Here is a 19734-nt window from a genome sequence, read left to right as displayed (position 1 = left end):
GGTACATTATTATAAACATTTAAAAGTTAGAACTCTGGCACCTGGAAGGGACTAAGAACAAATCACTCAAGTCCTCCCCGGCCTGACTTTCTGATTGCTTTGCTCCAACTGCCCAATTATTTGCTGAGAGGTTCCTTTGTGCCAAATACTCTGCTAAATGCATTGTGGGCATTTTCTCATTCAAACCTTCATATCTATCTTGTAAAATAGGTGTTATTATGTAGTAGTAATTCTTCATTGATGAGTACATTGGGCTTTGCAAATCTGTGAAAAAAATGTTTTGGAATTACATGGTTTCTATGTACCTACATACTTTCTTCCCCTCTATCCCTGGGTTCTTAATCATTATCCTATACTAATTCCCATGTTAATATAAGTTTGTTCGTGCACACTGCTCAGAATTTATTAAAGACAATTTCTCCAGTGAACTGCTGTGGTACAGTTGCCTTTAATAGTTGTACCAGGTGGAATTCTCTTTCAGAGAGCAGGATGACTCAGTGTTCTGCCACTAGATTGTCAAAGCAGAAAAACAAACTATGTGTGGAGTCTTATCCACACGGGGACTCTATATCCTCCAGTCCCTGCTGTCTTCCAATGAGAACCTGCAGAGCACAATGTATATCCAGGCAAGAAACCTTTGTTCCCTCATAGATGATATAAAATGGCATATATATATATATATGTGTGTGTGTGTGTGTGTGTGTTCCTTGTCTCTTTCCTTGAAAAGTCACTCTTTGATATTCCAGGTAATCAATTTCATGGTTTATCTTTAATACCTTTGAGTTGTCTCTTCTGAAAATATTATCCCAGCATATTAATGCAGACTCAATCACTCTAGTGAAATGGGAAATTCCTGGAGTTCTCTGTTCTCTTAAAGGTACGCTCTTAAACCACAAAGGTTTGGTAAATCCAAAGTGCCTTATAGTCCTTCAACAGGCCTTCTTGTACGAAATTATATTCTCTCATCTGTTACTATTTATAAGAAATTCTCTTGAGACTTACTTTTCTATACCGACTAGGAGTTGGAATGTTAAGCCCTTCTTTGTGACTTATCCCCATTTCTTACTTGTGACTCCATTAGACTTACCTTTTAATAACCTTTGCCTTCTTTTCTCATTTGGACCTTGCTCCAAAGTTCCTGTGACCAGGTCTCCTAGAATCTGTCAGCTTTGAATCCTAATGACTAGAGAAGGCCAGTCCTTCCCAGGAACCAGCCTATAATATCAGTTTAAATTAAACAGCTGGAGTTTCTGCTAAACGCTTCATTTGTAACTAGGATCTCTCTTCATAGGAGTCGCACTACATGTTGTGATTGTTGTGAGTGTTCAAAAGTCAAGTATTTTCAAAGAAAACCCACTGAAACAACTTGATCGAGCATCTATGGAGTCTTGGTCACTCTTTTCAATCTCATAAAAATATAATATTTTTTCTCTATTAGGGAAAGCTATACATTAAAGCCTAAAATCCATAGCACCAAATCTTCTAGAGGCTAGTTGTGATAACAGTTCTTTGTGTGCACTTTAATCATAGGAGAAGATTCTCTTGGAAATCTCCTATTTTTATCTAGATGAACTATTAACTGTTCTTTGTATTAAACATCTTTTTTTCTCTTTTCCTCTCCTTTCATTGCCCTATTTTTAATTTTTTAGCTTTTAAATCACTGTGAGGTAGAGCATTACAAAATTTTTCATTATTGCATTTCAGTCATACAGTGTTCCAACACCCATCCCTCCACCAGTGTAATTTTCCAACACCAATGTCCCCAGTTTCCTTCCCACCCCTTCAAACCACCCCCCACCCCAGCCTGCCTCTATGGCAGGCACCTCTCTTTTCTCTCTTCTCTCTCTCTCTCTTTCTCTCTCTCTCTCTCTCTCTCTCTCTCTCTCTCTCTCTCTTTCTCTCATTTTAGGCATTATGATTTGCAATACAGAAGCTGAAAGCTTATCATGTGTATCCCTTTACCTGTTTTCAACACTTAATTCTTGTCCAGAGTGATCATTTCCAACTAATATTGTCATAATGGATCCTCCTCTATCTTAACTACCATCCATCTTCCACACCATTGACCAACCATTGACCATACTCCTGGTCTGTTTTCCCTGGCATTGGATATTAGTGTCATACTTTTTTTTAAAATTTTATATCCCACAAATAAATGCAGTCAGTCTATGTCTGTCCCTCTCCTTTTGACTCATTTTACTCAGCATGATACTCTCCAAGTCTATCCCTTTATAGGCAAATTTCATGACCTCATTTTTTTCTAACAGCTATGTAGTATTCTACTGTGTAGATGTACCATAGTTTCTTTTTCTGTATGTTCTGCTCTTGGGCATTTATGTTGCTTCCAGCTTCTGGCTATTGTGAATAGTGCTGCAATGAACATAGAAGTTCAGATTGTATTTCTTCTGTGTGATTTTGGACCCACAGGGTATATTCCCAGAAGTGGAATTTACTAGTTTTTTGAGGAACGTCCATATTGTTTTCCAAAAAGGCAGGACCAGTCAACATTCCTACCAGCAATGAGTGAGGGTCCCTTTCTTTTTTTTAATTTTTATTAGAGAAACACCATGAAGTACAGTTGTAGACTTACAAATTTTTGTGCTTGGGTTTCAATTATACAATGATCACGTACCTATCCCTCCACCAGCGCCCATTTTCCACCAACACGGATCCCAGTATCCCTCCCATCTCCCATCCCCCCGTCCCACCCTGCCTCTGTGGCGGGGCATTCCCTTTTGTTCTCTCTCTCTTTTTGGGTGCTGTGGTTTGCAAAAGAGGCATTGAGTGGCAATAATGTTCGGTCCATAGTCTACTTTTGACATGCTTCTCCCATCCTGGGAGCATCCTCCCAACACCCTTTATTTGGTGCTCCCTTCTCTATCTGAGCTGCCTTTAGCCCTAGCATGTGTGACTGGCCTCCGAGCCATGGAGTAAACTTCCTGGTAAGGGTCCCTTTCTCTTCACATCCACTCCAGCACTGGTTATTCTTGCTCATTTGTATGTGTGACATTTTCTGTGGCTTGAGATGATATCTAATTGTTGCTTTGATCTGCATCTCCCTGGTGATTAGTGATGTAGAGCATTTTATTATGTGCCTTTGGCCATTCAAATTTCTTCTTTGGGCCCTCTTTTTTTTCTTCAAACCTTTTTTTCCCAGAACACTGAGATTATGAAATCAAGAAAAACCAAATGCCCTACTCTTGAAGAAGCATACTATCAGAAGTAGGACACCTGGAGCTGGAGTGATAGCACAGCAGGTAGGGCGTTTCCCTTGCACAGGGCCAACCTGGGTTTGATTCCCTGCATCCCATATGATCCCCCAAGTGCCACCAGGAGTGATTCCTGAGTGCAGAGCCAGGAGTAACCCCTTAGCATCAGAAGGTGTGACCCTAAAAGAAAAAGCCTCCCCCCTCCCCACTCCCCCCAAAAAAGAAGTGGGACACCTAACCAAGGGAAACAACCTGATAAATAACTGCAAAACAGTACTGTGACCAAGTGGGGTTACCATGTGTATGGCCTGAACTCAGTGGTGAACTCATGATCAAGCAAGCAGTCAAAGAATGGGAGAATGGTTGATATTAGACTCAGTGTATCCAAGGTGTATCCACTTTTGCCAAGTAGATGGGGTAAGAAACTATATGAGCAAAGAGCAAAGGCTTGGGAGCAGAGGAGAGAATTCCCCCACTTCTTTGGTGCTGCTGAAGAGGATATTAGGTGTCCACACATTTGGTGCAGAAAGGTAGGACCCCTATGCAAAGCAAGAAAACGTAGTATAAATCAGATCTGGAAGCCTTCTGAAGCTACATTGATAGGTGATCCCAACAGGCCACCCATATCACACTTGATCAAATTTGTGCTTTATTAAGATCCCTTGAGTAAGAGTTTGCCATGTAGGTTTGTAGGTACTTGGAATCAGAGGTAAAGAAATGAAGGCCTGAAATGAAGCACTGGTCATTGAGATGAGAAGTAGGAGATGGTCAGGAGCCACAGCATATATGCATCGACAGGACAGATCTGGAAGGAATGTGGAGGGGGACGTTATTTCTGGGGTAAGAAAATGGGTGTTGAGTTTTTCATTCATCAAACTAGCTCATATGGGGAGAGGAGTAAGACCTGGGAGGGAGACCAGACCTAGCACTTCTCAGGACACTCAGAGTTTCCTGCTCGTGTGAGAGCATGACTGTATCCACTCTCCCAGCTAGACCTCAGTGACTACCATTAGCAATTAGTTTGGGAGCTTGATCTTCAAGCCTATGGTTTCCCTTGAACATGCATCTCATTTGCTTGTCTCTGTCTTTCTTTGCTTGCCTATTTCTACTTCAGAGAAGCCCATGTTCTCAACATGTATGTCTAGCTGACCTTCCCTTTACATCTTTCTAAATAAGGTTCAATAAAAAAAACTTGCTTCATCCCCTCCCCCCTCCTAAAAGTGAGGGAAAGAAAGAGGGGAGAGAGAGAAGAGAGGGAGAGAGAGAGAGAAAGAGAGAGAGAGAGAGAGAGAGAGAGAGAGAGAGAGAGAGAATGAGTTTGGAGACCAGAAGGAATTTCTTATCCTTATGCAGAATCCGAATCAAAATATTCTTTTCTTGGGCTGGAGCTATAGTACAGCTAGTAGGGCATTTGCCTTGCATGCGGCGGACCTGGGTTCGATTCCCAGCATCCCATGTGGTCCCCCGAGCACTGCCAGGAGTAATTCATGAGTGCAAAGCCAGGAGTAACCCCTGTGCTTTGCAGGGTGTAACCCAAAAAGAAAAATTATATATTCTTTTCTGTCCCTCCTTCCAGTTTACTACTCCCTCTTCTCCACCCTCAATGCTTCTTACTTCTCTTAGAACTCTGACATCTACAAAGAGACAGTGGTCAGCAAGGTATATGAAAAATTAAGTTTGGAAGCACCTGCTGGATGCAGGGAAGGTGTTTGTAGTCCAGCCCCTGATCTCAAAGAGGAGGGGGCCTTATCTTCTATATCTTCTCTCAAGTGAGTTCTGGTGAACTTCAAGTCCAGGGGTATGGACTCAGCAACTGATTTGCAGTTGTTGGTTTCAGCTTCAAGGATTTTGATATGTTCCCCATCTGAAAATTGAGAGCAGGAGCCTCTCCCTCAATAGGGTAAACCACCCATGGCTTCTTTGCTCTCAGATCTCCTGCTTGGTCCCAGGGAGAAGTGAGCCTGCCCCCTGCATTTCCCAGACTAGCTTGCCATTGATTCTGCTTAGTCCCAATCCCTGAGGGAGGAGCTCAAGCAGAAACATAGGAGTAGCCATGTGTTTCTGCTTCACTCTCCTTGTTTCTAATGGTAACCCTAGTTTCTCCTCCATGATCTCTCTATGGTCTCAGCTTCATAAAGAGAAAAAGTCGGGTTCTTCCTTCCTCTGAACTCCCGTGATCATATACATTTCTTTGTTCACCCAGGGTGGTGATGGATTCTTACAATTGTTCATCTCTGAATTGCCTCACTGGCCCCCATTTTCCTTTCAGCCAGCACATTTGTAACCATTAAATTCTCTCTTGAGTTATCTCGGGGGAGTTCTGTATTTCAGATGCTGTGTCTTGACAGATAGGGTCTATATAAGCCTTCAGGTTGGTGTGCTGTTAATATAAGACCCTATACCTATTCTCTATCACTCCATACCTAGTCTCTGTTGGCCCTGTCCCCCCCCCCCGAAAAGCTCCTCTATCCCCCAGGGTTCTTGAGTCCTAAGAGTTAGGTTCCTAGGCTGAGCTGTCTTGGAGGGCAAACATTTGTACAGTGCTTCCTGAATGGCATGAGAAAAGGAGCTCTCTTGGCCCAGTCTCCTTCCTGTGGGATTTTTCAAAACTTTCCAGATGTATCTAAGCTCAGGAAACATTTTAATGGCTGGAAATAATGCCTTGTGGGGGTTGGGGGTTTGAAAGCAACAGAACCTCTTCTAAAAGAGTTGTGTTGAAATGTCCCAGGGTCTGCACACTACTCCGCCACTCTGTCCTCCCATACAGAAAGCCTGCAGTCTCCTATACTTCAGTGTGCTCAGGGTAGAGAGGAAGAAATGGCATTCTCACCTATTCTCACCTGGAAGCAGGAAGTAACCCTAAAGGCCAGAAGGGAGTGCTCTTCAAGAGGGAGAGGGTGAGGAAGTGGTTAGGATGGATTTAGGTTCCGTACTCTTCTTTTTCCTTCTTCGTCTTCCCCCACCCAAGGGCTGGAGCGATAGCACAGCGGTAGGACGTTTGCCTTGAACGCAGCCAACATGGCGACCTGAGTTCGATTCCTCTGCCCCTCTCGGAGAGCCTGGCAAGCTACTGAGAGTATCTCACCCACATGGCAAAGCCTGGCAAGCTACCCATGGTGTATTCGATATGCCAAACACAGTAACAACAAAGTCTCCAATAGAGACACTACTGGGCCTGCTCGAGCAAATCGATGAACAACGGGAGGACAGTGACAGTGACTTCCCACACCCACACTCAACCTCAGTTCTGTGTATTGAACCTGGGGCCTCACATGTGCATGGCAAGTGCCGAGCTGCATTCCCGAGCCGTCCATTTGATTTCTAATTCAGATTCCATCTGAGATTCTTTATGGAAAGTTTGTCCTCAAACCCCCTTTTTCCTCCACCAATAATGATGGTTTATAAGATTGACTTCAATCATAATAAACCTTCCACAGGCCACTGTGGCTGACTAAAGAGGGAGGAGAAGCTCTTTTTTTTTTTTAAGAAGATGGTGACTTTTTTTTTTTTTAAGACATCTTATTGTCTTATTTCTACTTTGGACAAACTTGCAGGCTATCGAATGTAGCCTGCCCACAGGGTAGAGTCTGGCAAACTCCCCGTGGCGTACCAAATATGCCAAATACCAGTAACAATGATGGGTCTCATTCTCCTAAATAGCCTTGAATATAATCTCAGGGCTAGGATGAAAGAGACGTTACTGGGGCCTGCTCGAGACAATCGACGAATAACAGGATGATGAAATGAAATGAAATGAAATGGTGACTTCCACTTTGCTTTACTTTTACCAGCAGCTTTCAGCAAGGACTATGATAACTATTGTCTGTCCAGTGAGTTTTTCCCAAATTTGGTGATTCTTCCCTGTACAACATGGAAATACTTGGGCTGGGGCAATAGTACAGTGGGTAGGGCATTAGCCTTGCACATGGCCAACTGGGTTTGATTCCCAGCATACCATATTGTCCCCCGAGCACCGCCAGGAGCGATTCCTGAGTGCAGAGACAGGAGTAACCCCTGAGCATCGCGGGGTGTGACCCAAAAGCTAAAAAAAGAAAAAAGAAAAAGAAGTGGGGAGTGCTGAAAGAATCTACGGTAACCACCTCAGTGTCATTGGAGCCATTGGAGGAGGGGAGCATTGTTTGTAGGTTCAATTTTAAAAAGTAGATTTCTAGGGGTGGCTAGTGATTTCTCTCTCTCTCTTTCTCTTTCTCTCTCTCTTTGGCTTTTTGGGTCACACTCAGTGATGCTCAAGACTTACTCCTGGCTCTGCACTCAGGAATCACTCCTGGTAGTGCTTGGGAGACCATATGAGATGCCAGGGATCAAACCTGGGTCACTGTGTGCAAAACAAATGCCCTACCTGCTGTACTATCGCTCCAGCTCCACAGAGTGATTTCTTATTTCTTCTTTCCCTTCTTTCTTTCTTTCTTCTTACTTTCCTCTTTCTTTACTTTTTTCTTCCTTCTTTCTTCCCTCCTTCCTTTCTTTTCTTTCTTCCTTTTTTCTTTCATTCTTTTTTTCTTTCTTTCTCCTTTCCCTTTTTTTCTTTTTGGAAGAGGTCAAATAAGTTTGTAAATCTCTGGTCTAAAAGCTTTCATCCAATAAATGTATAACAGTAAAAAGCTCGGGTTGTGTACCTTCTCAGATCCTTCAGCACTGAACCAAGAAGTAGAAAGAAATATTCCCAGTTTGGGATTATGGGGTAGTGAAAACCCACATATTGCTCAATCACTACAGAGAATGTCCAAGGCTCTATCGTTTGATGAATGGCCACTAATCCATTCGTATTATGATGTATTTGTGCTGTGCCTAGGAAGTTACTGAGTTCTTTGATGCAGTGACTGTTAACTAGGATACTTGTGTGGTGACATGATAACACACAGAAATAGACTATAGGGTCAAGGATTTGTTTTCTAATTACAAGATTTGGGCTTTAATGAAGAGAAAGCAGTGTGACTACAGTTTCTTGTGTCTCTGATATGTCTCGTGTTGTATAGCATTGTTACTCTTTCCTTCTGAAAATTCTGACCAAACTTCTTTCATTAGGCTACAGAGGAGCTGATGAAAAGAAACATTACTTTAGAAATATAATGTGAGAGGACTTTTCTGTTTGAATGCGTCAGAAAGCTAAGATGAAGACATGGTGACTTGAAAGATGGTTTAGCGGCTTAAGACACTTGCCTGGCAAGCACAAGACTGCAAGTTCAAACCGTGGTTGTACCTGCAAGTGCTCAAGCAATCCTGACAGCCGACTTTAGGGCCCGGAAGATGGCACTGTGACTTAGAAAGTACCCAGGGCAAGCTTGAGGTCCTGAGTTTAATTCTCCATGCCTCTCATGCTCCATGAGAGCATGACTGAGGAGCCCTGACTGCCTCAATGACTAAGGTCCCTGGCTAAGGTGATGTTTGTTATTGTTTCAGAGATTAAAATTAATGATTTGACCCTGGCATTTCACATAAATGCATAAGCCTGCCATCTTTACCACGGAGGAGCTAGTAAAAAGATGCTCCATTGTGACCAAGATAGTATTTTGGAATTGAATTCTAGCTTTGTGTCTAATTAAATATGTGATCAAGCAAATGTTTGAGTCATAGGTTCCTCATCTATAAAATACTTTAATGGTCTAGAAACAATGCTATGTCTATACCACATGTACTGTTTTGTATAATAGGAATATTCTCTGTATTTATGGCACCACTTGCTCCATTATTTGTGCTGAACCATAGGATGCAATCCCAACATGCTCTCCAGTTATTTATTTGACTTGAGACTTCCTCTCTTCTTCTTCCAAGAAATGGTTCTTGAGGAGTGATTAGAGACAGAGCTCTTGTAATCTTCCAGAGCAGAGCTTGTTAACAATTTTAATTCTTGTGCCTTTCCTGATTAATCCAGCAGCTCTAGAAGTAGACCAGGGAGTCTCATTTCACATACCCCAGGTGCTTCTTCAAGACTGCAGTTTGAGATCCACTTCCGGCTGACCTCACTGAATATACTCAAAGATGTGAATCACTTTAACTTTCTTTACAGTTTTTGTGTGTGGAGGTGGTAGGGAGGGGATCTGTTGAACCATACCTAGCAGTTCTCAGAGCTCACTCCTGGCTCTGTCCAGGGATCGCTCCTGGTGGTGCTTGAGGAACTGTATATGATAAAACCCGGATCAGCCATGTGCAAGGCAAGCGCCTTACCAGCTGTACCATCTCTCTGACCCCTCTCTTTACTCTTGACAGCTCTTTACAATGCTCTTTCTTCTGGGTTCAGTCCTGCCCAATGACTTAACTCACACCTTTTCATTTCTCTAGACCAGTTTTAATATTTATAAAGTATGAGACTGGGCTGTGAATTTCTAAGGAATGCTGCTTCCTAACAGTATGTCAAAAAATTGTTCTCTTAGTTACTTGTAAGAATTACTGGACAAATAACAGATGTGTTATTTAACACATCATGTATCACAAGAGCCTGGTGCTGGACAGTGTGAAACTTGCCTTTGTTTCATTTCTTCTTCAGAATAACCTATGACGTCAGCGCCATTATTATTCCCACTTGACGCTGAAGGAACAGAGGCCTGGAAAAGTGAAGTAACTTGTTCAAGTATACTCAGCTAATAAGTGGTCCTGCAGTGGAGAAGGATTAAACTTGGGTCAGAAACAGTCAAGAATCGCCAGGGTTACTGTGCCCCCAAAGCTTCTAAGGCCTGGGGCTGGCCCACTGCACTGCTCATTCACCCCATTTCACTCTCCTGCCAATGAGCCTGGTTTTGGTTTCCTTAGATGTTTACTTGGCCTCTTGCTTAAGCATTTGCCTTTCCTACTCAATAACAGTGAAAGGAACCCTACCTTCCCCGCCCCCCAAAAAAAATAAAAATCCTCAGGGCTGGAAACATTTTGTTTCCTACAGAAAAGAATACTTTGCAGCCAGCTCTGTGGTTGAAAGTATTTTTCCTGTGGTCTAGGGATGGGTTGGATCTCATCTCTTCTTGGCCAGGGGTTGAGAACTTAGCCCATGGCTTCCCATCAAATCAGCACATAGTATGCTGTGTTTTATAAAGGAGTAACTAGAGATGTTGAGTGTGTGCACAAGTGGATGAATAGGTCTGTTGGGGTGGATAGAGGGTGTACATAAACCCCTTACCTCTCTAGGGCCGAGGGATGCTGGGAGTGGTTTTCCACATGCTGTACATATCAACATAGCTTTTAAGTTTTCATCACTCATGCAACAACCAAACAAATTCAGAGGCTGAAAAAAATGAGAGGAGAGTGATATGCGTGTCTTATGTGAATTTGCAAGTAATCAGAGAACCAGGGGAATCTGAGATTTTTGACCTGTCACATTTCATTCCATGTTCAAAAATTCAGACTGAGACATGGGATTGGTTTTCTCCAATGGCAGGGTGGTCTGTAGACATTGCAGAAAGTAGGGATCCAGAGATCCATCTCCAGCCTGGCCACCGCAGTCAGGACATTTCCCTTTGCCCAGCTTTGCATAAGTCCTCTTTTTTCCCTTGGAGACTCTAAGCACACATCAATTGTGAAAAGAAATCTGTGTGCTCAAATAGTGAAAGCTTTCCTAGTAAGAGATAAATTTTGAACATTCAAGCAGAATTGTTTAAAGCAAATTCAAACAGAACAAGTAAGACACATTCCCCTATTTGTGACTTAATATTTACTTTTCATTTGGGTGTTTCAAGAAAATCTGACAGTGTATGACAGGGCCTAGAACTTTTCAATCTTATGCATTTCATTCATGCTATATTATCTTCTTGAAATGCTTTTTACTTGGAGAAATTCTGCTTTGTCCAGTGTGGCCAGCCTTCTTGAGACCATGTGTTTACATTTTTCTCAACCAGCACCAAAGCATGGTTCTCAGCATTGCACTGCATGTTTTTTGTTTTGTTTTGTTTTGTTTTAAATGCAGATACCTGCTGCATGCTTCCCTGCCCCATGTGATGTTGGTCTAAATGAGCAGGCAAGACTGACTCACTCTTGCAACCCAGCATGGCACACAGGGCAAATGCCTGATGTCTATTTGTTGACTTCAATGAAAGAAAGTTCCCCCAGGATGACAAGCTCATTCCCTGTAACTTCAGAATGTCCTGGTTGCATTCCTCTATGTAGTTCTCCATTGGTGAGCATTTTTAGAACTCAAAGCATCACTACAGGCAAGGGGAGACTTTGTAATCATTGGATACTGGATGGAGGTGCTATTGGGAGAAGCAAACACATCCCCAGATAGAAAGATTCATAAGTTGTGTTTGTCCATTTTCATGGGGAAAGTTGTTGGGAGAAGATTTAAAAAGCTACTGGAATCAAGACAGAACAAGAGTGCCTCATTTTAGAGCGACCGGGATTGAAATGGAGGTAAATGCCAGACCCTGATTCAGCCCTGGTTGCACTGGCCTCAGGGCTGTACCTATGTAGGGCTGCAGACAGTGACCCGTCCAAGTCAGCCTGTGGGAAAGAATGACCACAAAGAGACTAAGGTTTGCCAATGGGAAAAGCTGGCATTTGCTCCATTTCGTCACAAGGCAATGGAGCTATTCTCACGGTGAGGTTCGGGTGGGGTTGGGGCAGTGGTGGTGATTTTAGTAAACCAGTTTTCCGATGACGGGGATGTTTCTGTTTTTACCCCTTAACAATGAGACAACAACCCAAATAACAGATTCCTCAGTGCGTCGAAATGCCAAGGCTAAATGAACTGGTGGAACTTTGTGGCTTTGGCTTTTGGCTTACAGGCGTATCCATGCATTAGGGCCATGGCTTGGCAGGAGACAAAGCAGCTATGTGAGTCCTCAGGGAGCTCTCTGGCTCCATGGCTTCCTTTGATATACAACTGAACTTTGGCAAATTTTTCCTCTCAAGTCTCTGTTTATGAGGTCCAGAGGTAGGCAGAGACCCTCATTATGGAGCCCAAAGCCAATGGCAAACTCCAAGGACAGGATGTCTTTCCACTTGCAAGCTAACGAGCTAGTCTACAAGGCTGACAACAAAGAGACAATGTAAGGGAAGTAAGGGATCACACAGCTCCAAAGCTGTCAGCCCAACCCACTCTCCTATACACCTCCCTTTTCAAAAATAAAATGTCTATAAATGTCTCTTATTGTCCAAGGTCTCTTATTGCCAGAAGATTGCCAATTTACTGTTTTCCATGGTGCTTGTACTGACAAAGGCAGTAGCTAACATTCTCATGGGTTTACCCATTTGCCAGGTGCCAACATGTTGTCCATGTACTCATTCACTCATGTATTAATCACATCTCTGTAAGGCAGGTTCTATTATCCCCATTTTTAACAAAGGGGAAATTAAGGCACAAAGAGGTTAAATAACTTGGTAGTGGAGGTGTTCTGTTCTTGTTCTAAATCATTATTCATTATACTAAGGTACTTTTCTCTCTCCTCTCTCTCTCTCTCTCTCTCTCTCTCTCTCTATATATATATATATATATATAATGATTTCTGGGGAACCATACGTGGTGTCAGAGATCAACCTAGGGTCAGCTATGTGCAGGGCTTAATTCCTGTACTATCTTTCTACCTCCTTTCATCCCAAATGGCTTTAAATGGCTATATATATATATATATATATATATATATATATAGAGAGAGAGAGAGAGAGAGAGAGAGAGAGAGCACTGTAGCACTGTCCTTCCGTTGTTCATCTATTTGCTTGAGCAGGCACCAGTAATGTCTCACAACAAATTATAAGACTTGTTACTGGTTTTGGCATATCAAATACATCACGAGTAGCTTGCCAGGCTTTGCCGTGCGGGCAAGATACTCTCAGTAGCTTGCCGGGCTCTCCAAGAGGGGTGGAGGAATTGAACCCAGATTAGCCACATGCAAGGCAAATGCCCTACCCGCTGTGCTATTGCTCCAACCCATATATATATATATATATATATATATATATATATATATATATATATGAGATCTCCAAGCCTGCTCGGTGGTTCAGGGCTGAGCATCCTCCACCCAGATCCTCCATCTTCCAGTAGGCGAGGGTCACACCCACCAACTGTCCCCCTCCCCCCACCCCCACCCGCACCCCCACCTGTGCCATGTAATCCCATCAACAGCCAAGACCCAGAGACTATAAAACCCAGCTCCCGGAAGCACGTGGCTGCATTCGCACGACATCTTATTATCTCATTCTTGCTTTGGACAACCTGGCAGGCTACTGAATGTAACCTGCCCACACGGCAGAGTCTGGCAAACTCCCTGTGGTGTACATGGTGTACCCAATATGCCAAATACCAGTAACAATGATGGGTCTCATTCTCCTAACCCTGAAAGAGCCATGAATGTGGCACTTTTTAGAATCTCAGGCCTAGGACAAAGGAGACGTTACTGGTGCCTGCTTGAGGCAATCGACAAACAACAGGATGATTGTGATTGTGAGATATATATATATATATATATATATATATACATATATATATATTTCAGTGAAATTTCCTTCCTCTATAACACTGAGCCACAGATAATGCAGTTGTTAATTATAGGTATTGGCCATTTAAAACCATTTGGGATGAAAGGAGGTAGAAAGATAGTATAGGAATTAAGCCCTGCACACAGCTGACCCTAGGTCAGTCTCTGACACCACGTATGGTTCCCCAGAAATCACTATAAATGACCTCTGAGCATAGAACCAGCACAGAACCTCTGAGTACTGGCCAGATATTACCTCAAAACAAAAGTCATATCTTTTGGGGAAGGAGGTGGGCACACTGGTGGTACCATTCTGGGGAGGTGGGGGATAGGACTCAAGGCCACACCTGAGCCATATCCCCAGCCCTGAAATATCATTTCTGGAATTAAGAAATTCCCAAAATTATGGGGAGGTAGAATTGTAGAAAATGGTTAATGTAGTGAACAAGTTGACACCTATCTTACTAAACTTGTACAATTGAGGAAAACAAACATGGAGCTAAAATGAGGATTTTTAGGAATTATAGGCAAGGATCCTATTCAGGGACCAGGTTGAAGGCAGTGGAACCCAGAGGAGCTGAAAAGAGAGGCTTTGTACCATGATTTTTATCTCAGTGATAGTGCTGCACTTTTTGTTCTCATGGATCACTCCTGGAAGGACTGAGGTACCATATGTGGTGCCAGGATTGAATCTGGGCTGGTAGCATACAAGGCAAGCAACCTTACCTGGTGTACTATTATTGCAACCTCAATACTGCACATTTTTCCCCTGCTCCTTTTTTTGTAGGAAAAAGGCTTTGTGCTTTGACCTTCGTGCTTTCTATAGCTGTCCCAGGGAATGCTGATAATAGCATTCACAGCTGCCATTTTTGTAACAGGAGCTAAGATAAGAGCTCTAGGTACATTATCTTTACAATACACTATGAGGTTTTTACAGTAACACATTATGAAGTGGATATTAAATCTCTGACTTTACACGAGGGAAAATAGACTCACAGGAGTTAAAAAATGAAGCTAAAACAACCACTAAGTGATAGACAAGGGAGTTATACTCGACTCTGACTTTTGTGTGACTTTGACCCACAGGATTGCCCTACCTCATAAACAGTGCTATAGATGTCTGGTAGTTTTGCTTGTCCTTGGTCTCTTACCCCATTGTTCAGTATCTGTAGCCTGACTTCCTTATAAGGAAATACCTCTCTTCAATGTCCAGCTTGTGTTATTGAGGGGGGTTGATTTGTACCATATAGAGGTCTGACCAACAGGAGGAGCATTTATCATTTCTAAAGCAATGGGTTTTATAGTAATTGGTTCACCCAAGTGATATTATGTCAACCCAGGACTTTGCTGCACAGATAGACTTGCTGAATCGTTATAATAAGCCTAGAGCTCCTCGTGGCCATCTATGCTACCAGATACAGGAAACCCATATAATAATGGCAATGAAAATCCAGAGAAAAATAAGTCCAAAAGGTCAAATGCGAGTGTTCCATGAAGGAGAAGAGAGAAAAGTCTGAGGTGATCACTGAGGTCTTGTATCTAAATGTCCTCAGAGTTGGTTGCTCTTGAGCATTCCAATTATGTGAGCCAAAAAAAAAAAAAATCCCACTTTATTTTTAGTCACAACTGCATTTTCTATGGCAGAATAATATACACATTCGATGTTCTTAGTTACACACAAATGTGAGAATATAAAGTAATAATTAAATTGATGTTTTATATACTCCCTTGAGTAAAAGATATGTTATATTATGGACTTTTTATTCAGGTACAGTTATATGGTTTCTCTATGATTCATTCCTCATGCTTCTCCTCTCATTTTGCTCTTCTTCTTCCTATTTTTTTTTCACTGTTCACCTCTACTATAGTAAAGAAGCAGGAAAGCATATAGTAGAGAAAGCATGAAACCTACAGTTGCTTTTCTGGTTTATAAGACTCTTTGGAAGAGTTCAAATAAAGACTAAGTTTAAAAAAATGGCTTCAAAGCAATTAAAGATTGCTTGATGATTTTATTATTATTAGCACTGCACTGCACTGTCCTCCTGTTGTTCATCGATTTGCTCAAGTGGGCCCAGTAACGTCTCCATTGTGAAACTGGTTGTTACTGTGTTTGGCATATTGAATACGTGACAGATAGCTTGCCAGTCTTTGCCATGCAGGCACGATACTCTCCGTAGTTTCCCAGGCTCTCCAAAAGGGGCAGAGGAATCAAACCAGGGTTGGCCCGGGTCAGCGGCTGCATGCAAGGCAAGCGCCCTACCACTGTGCTATCACTTATTATTTAAATTTTAATTTAAGTATACTGTGATTTACAGTAATTATAATAATAGAGTTCCAGATATACAACATTCTAACACTACATTCACCACTAGTGCCAGCATTCCTCCATTAGTGTCTCAAGGTCCTCTTCCACTCCACTCACCCCCTTGGGTAACTCAATCCCAAAGGCTTACTCTCAGAGTCTGTTGCCATTGACCAATCATTATTTCTTTACTGTGTTTCTTTATATCCCACATATTAGAGGATTCATTCATTCATACCCCTCTCCCCCTGACTGGCTTCACTTAGCAGGGTCCCCTCATTTGAGGATTTTAGTTAGTCATGGTTTCTTTGCCACATATTAAGGTTTATGAAGGTCCTTGATGTCATTTCTTCCATGACAAAAATACCACTTTTTCTGGTCTAGTGTCACTTAATCATTAATGATGGGCTGTCAAATAGCCTTTCCAGTTCAAAAGTGGCATCAAATGAGTGACTGAGATGAAATTAGCAATAATTTTGGAAATGTGGTCATTTAGCAAGCTGGCATTTACCGGACATCTACTGTGTACTGGATGAAGCTCTGGAAAAATCACACAAGAATAAAACGTAATTTTCAAAATCTAGCTGGATAAGCAAGCCGAGGAGCCACTGGCTGGAATGGAGAGGTCAGAAGGAGAGAGAAAGTATTTCAAGGCCTAGGGAGGGTCCCAGCATTACTGACCATTGGGAGAGGGGCATTCTGAAAGCACCATTTTCATGGTGCTATGCAGTAACCCCTGTGATGCTCGATCATGTGAATCAGACCCTCGGCTGGTGAAACCAAAGGGCCTTCCAGGGCCTAAAGAACAGAAGCAATTTGCCAAACACTGTAGTCCTATTTCCATATTTTAACATATTTTTTCAGCTTTAGGAGCTGGGACTGGTCTCAAACAGAGCTCTTGGTACAGAAGGGAAGAGAACAACCAATTTTGCCCGAGAGAAGCCAGGGAAGTGGAGCTGTGTGCAGAAGGCAGCTTTCCTGGGGCTTCCAGGAAGTCTGTTAGGGGAGAGAACAGTCCATGTAAAGGCACACGGGTTACATTTCATCTGCAGAGGCAGCTCTGAACATGATAGGTACAGAGAAAGATGGGAAGTGAGATGAAACTCTGACTTGGACCAAATTGAGAAGGACCCACTAAGGAGTTTGAAAAGCTGATCCTAGAGAGCCAAGAGAAGTTTCAAAAAGTTTAACATGTACTGTTCCAGCGGTTAGGCCTTTGGATTTTCATGGAGGAGCCTTAGTTATCTGATACCAAGGAAAAATTCACTCAGAGATTGAGTAGAAACATGGAATATATTGTCTACAGGGATACCACTTTCATACATTGATCTAATTAACCCAGGAAAGCTAGAAGTGTGGGCAAGTAAGCCTTGAAAGCTTTGCACTTCAGTTAACTCTAGGACGAGGAGTTGGAAACTATTTTTCAGTGTGTACCAGCTGGATTTCCAAGGCCTTCTGGATTATTTCAAAGCCGACCAGTCAGCTTCTTATGGGCAGAGACACTATCATATTCATCTTGGTTTTCCCTTATGTCCTGAGATAGAGGAGATATTCAGTAAATACATGTTGACTTAGCAAAATATTAAATAAATCTTTCTATTGTAAGCAATCCTTGCTACTTTTTGTGTACATATAGTTTTATAAAATTCAAAATTTTATCAGCCCATTTTAGGTTCTGTATTTTCATTTTGGTATAAACCACAATTTCAGTGACATTCAGCTGGACTCAGCCTGCTCATGAGGAAATTTCTGGCAATAATGAATAACATGTCTTGGCTAAATTGCTTGCTGAGTATTGTTCTCCCTACCTAGTTGAAGAGATAATGTTTTTGTCTGTTTTTGTATATGAAAAAATAAACATAATGAAACTTGTGGGGGGAAAGCAAACAATATAAAATAATACAGCGTAGGAGGGAAAATCTTTTAGAGCTATATAATCTTCTACTAGAATTTTCTATGTATATATGAAAATATGTGTGTTCAGCATATATTGTCCTATAACTTGCTCTTTTGTTGTTTGGGGGCTACACCCAGTGATATTTAGGACCTACTCCTGGCATTGAGCTTAAGAATTTTGTCTGACAATTCTCAGGTACCATATGGTGCCATGAATAGAACCTGGGGCCCCCATATGCAAAGCATATGCTGTGGCCCTTTAAGCCATCTCCCTGACCATGTGTTCTTTTTATATCATTTATACATCATGGATAATTCTTTCATGTAAATATATTTCTATTTTTTCAATGACAGCATAGTATTCCATAGTATGGATAAGCAAAAATGTAGTCAAAAAGATTATGAAATTAAAAAGAATGAAATATTGTGTTCCTTAAAGTCATTGTATTTTACTTTTTTAGTTACTTAAAAATAAACAATGTTGATCAAACTAGAGAAGTAGTAACCAGAGTTTCACCTCAAAACAGCTAACTTTTTCTATTCATTTTGGTTTCCATGTTTTACTTTATTATTAGCCTTCTTTAACCTCTTCTACCTAGGAACCCCAAAGAGCATAGTAAATATACACATGCTCCATAAATGTTGTTTTATGCTGCTCTAGACTGAATGGAACTTAAAATATAGTTGTTGCTTTTACTTTTTCTTTTTCTCATTTATTTTTGGCTGGAGCAATAGCACAGCAGGAAGGGCATTTGCCTTGCCTGTAGCCAACACGGCCAACCCGAGTTTGATTGCAAAGCCTGGCAAGCTACCCGTGACGTATTCTATATGCCAAACACAGTAACAAGAAGTCTCACAATGGAGACCTTACTGGGCCCTCTCAAGCAAATCGATGAACAACAGGAGGACAGTGACAGTGACAGTGACATTTATTTTATTATTTTTTAAAATTTTATTTATTGAATCACCGTGAGAACAGCCACAAAGCTTTCCAGTTTGTCTCGGTCGGTCATACAATGATCAAACACCCATCCCTTCACCAGTGCACATTTTCCATCATCAAGAACTCCAGTATACCCCCCTCCCTCCCTCTGCCTGTGTGCAGATTTCCACTTTACTCTTTCACTATGTTGATCACATTCAGTATTATGACAAAAGACCCACCATTATTATTTGGAATTTCCCCCAACAATCAGACTTGCCCAAAAGACATCATTAGATAATTTGTATTCTATTGCTGATTATAAAGAGCATATGATGTCGTGCAGCCGCTACTGTGGCCATGCAATTTTAGATTTCTGATATTTTAGTAATAAGTCTGGAAGAATTACTGCCAAAAGCCGCTGGGTTCTGAGATTGGTTTGTGTGCCTCTGTAATCATGGCCATTCAGGAGCCAGAGGAGGCATTCGTGGGCAACAACTCAAGGCCTCGTCAAGGAGGGGGAGAAGGGCCAGTTCCACGCCCCCATCCCATGAGGTCCTGTGTGCCTTGTCACTGCAGTCTCATACCTGGCTGTCCATTAGGCCCTGAAAGATGGTGGCCACCAGGCTGCTGCCACCAGGGGGGAAAGGCAGCAGGACAAACACCCCTCCCCTCCTGGAGTGGCATGGCACCATAGTTTATTGCACAGTCCAGATGAATTTCTATTGGGCATTATATTTTGCTCAGATTTTCCCACCACCATTCAAGCCTGCCTTCCAGGAACAGATGCTAGATCATTTACTTTCCATTGCTCCCTTTGCATATCAGGAAAGGTCACAGTCACGCAGTTCAGAAGAATAATCCTGGTGCCCACATACCGGAGCCATGCTTGGAGAAGCTGACGGTCACCAGGATTCTATCTGGAAAAGGCGGGGAGACTGCACCTGCCCCATCTGGGACCTCCTGGTGATACAGGCTTGGTAT

At 42.2% G+C, this 19734-nt stretch overlaps 1 protein-coding gene across 1 annotated transcript in view; it reads left to right on the top strand.

Annotated features, from left to right (window-relative positions):
• RAD51B (RAD51 paralog B) overlaps positions 1 to 19734 on the top strand; it is a 672013-nt gene that overhangs the window by 621788 nt on the left and 30491 nt on the right. The window lies entirely within an intron of this gene.

This window comes from Sorex fumeus, unplaced genomic scaffold (genome assembly GCF_029834395.1).
Source record: "Sorex fumeus unplaced genomic scaffold, SorFum_2.1 ptg000098l, whole genome shotgun sequence".
In the NCBI taxonomy this organism is placed as follows: Eukaryota; Metazoa; Chordata; class Mammalia; order Eulipotyphla; family Soricidae; genus Sorex; species Sorex fumeus.
The sequence above is the reverse complement of the archived record's forward strand: the minus strand, read 5'-3'. Positions and strand labels throughout refer to the sequence as shown.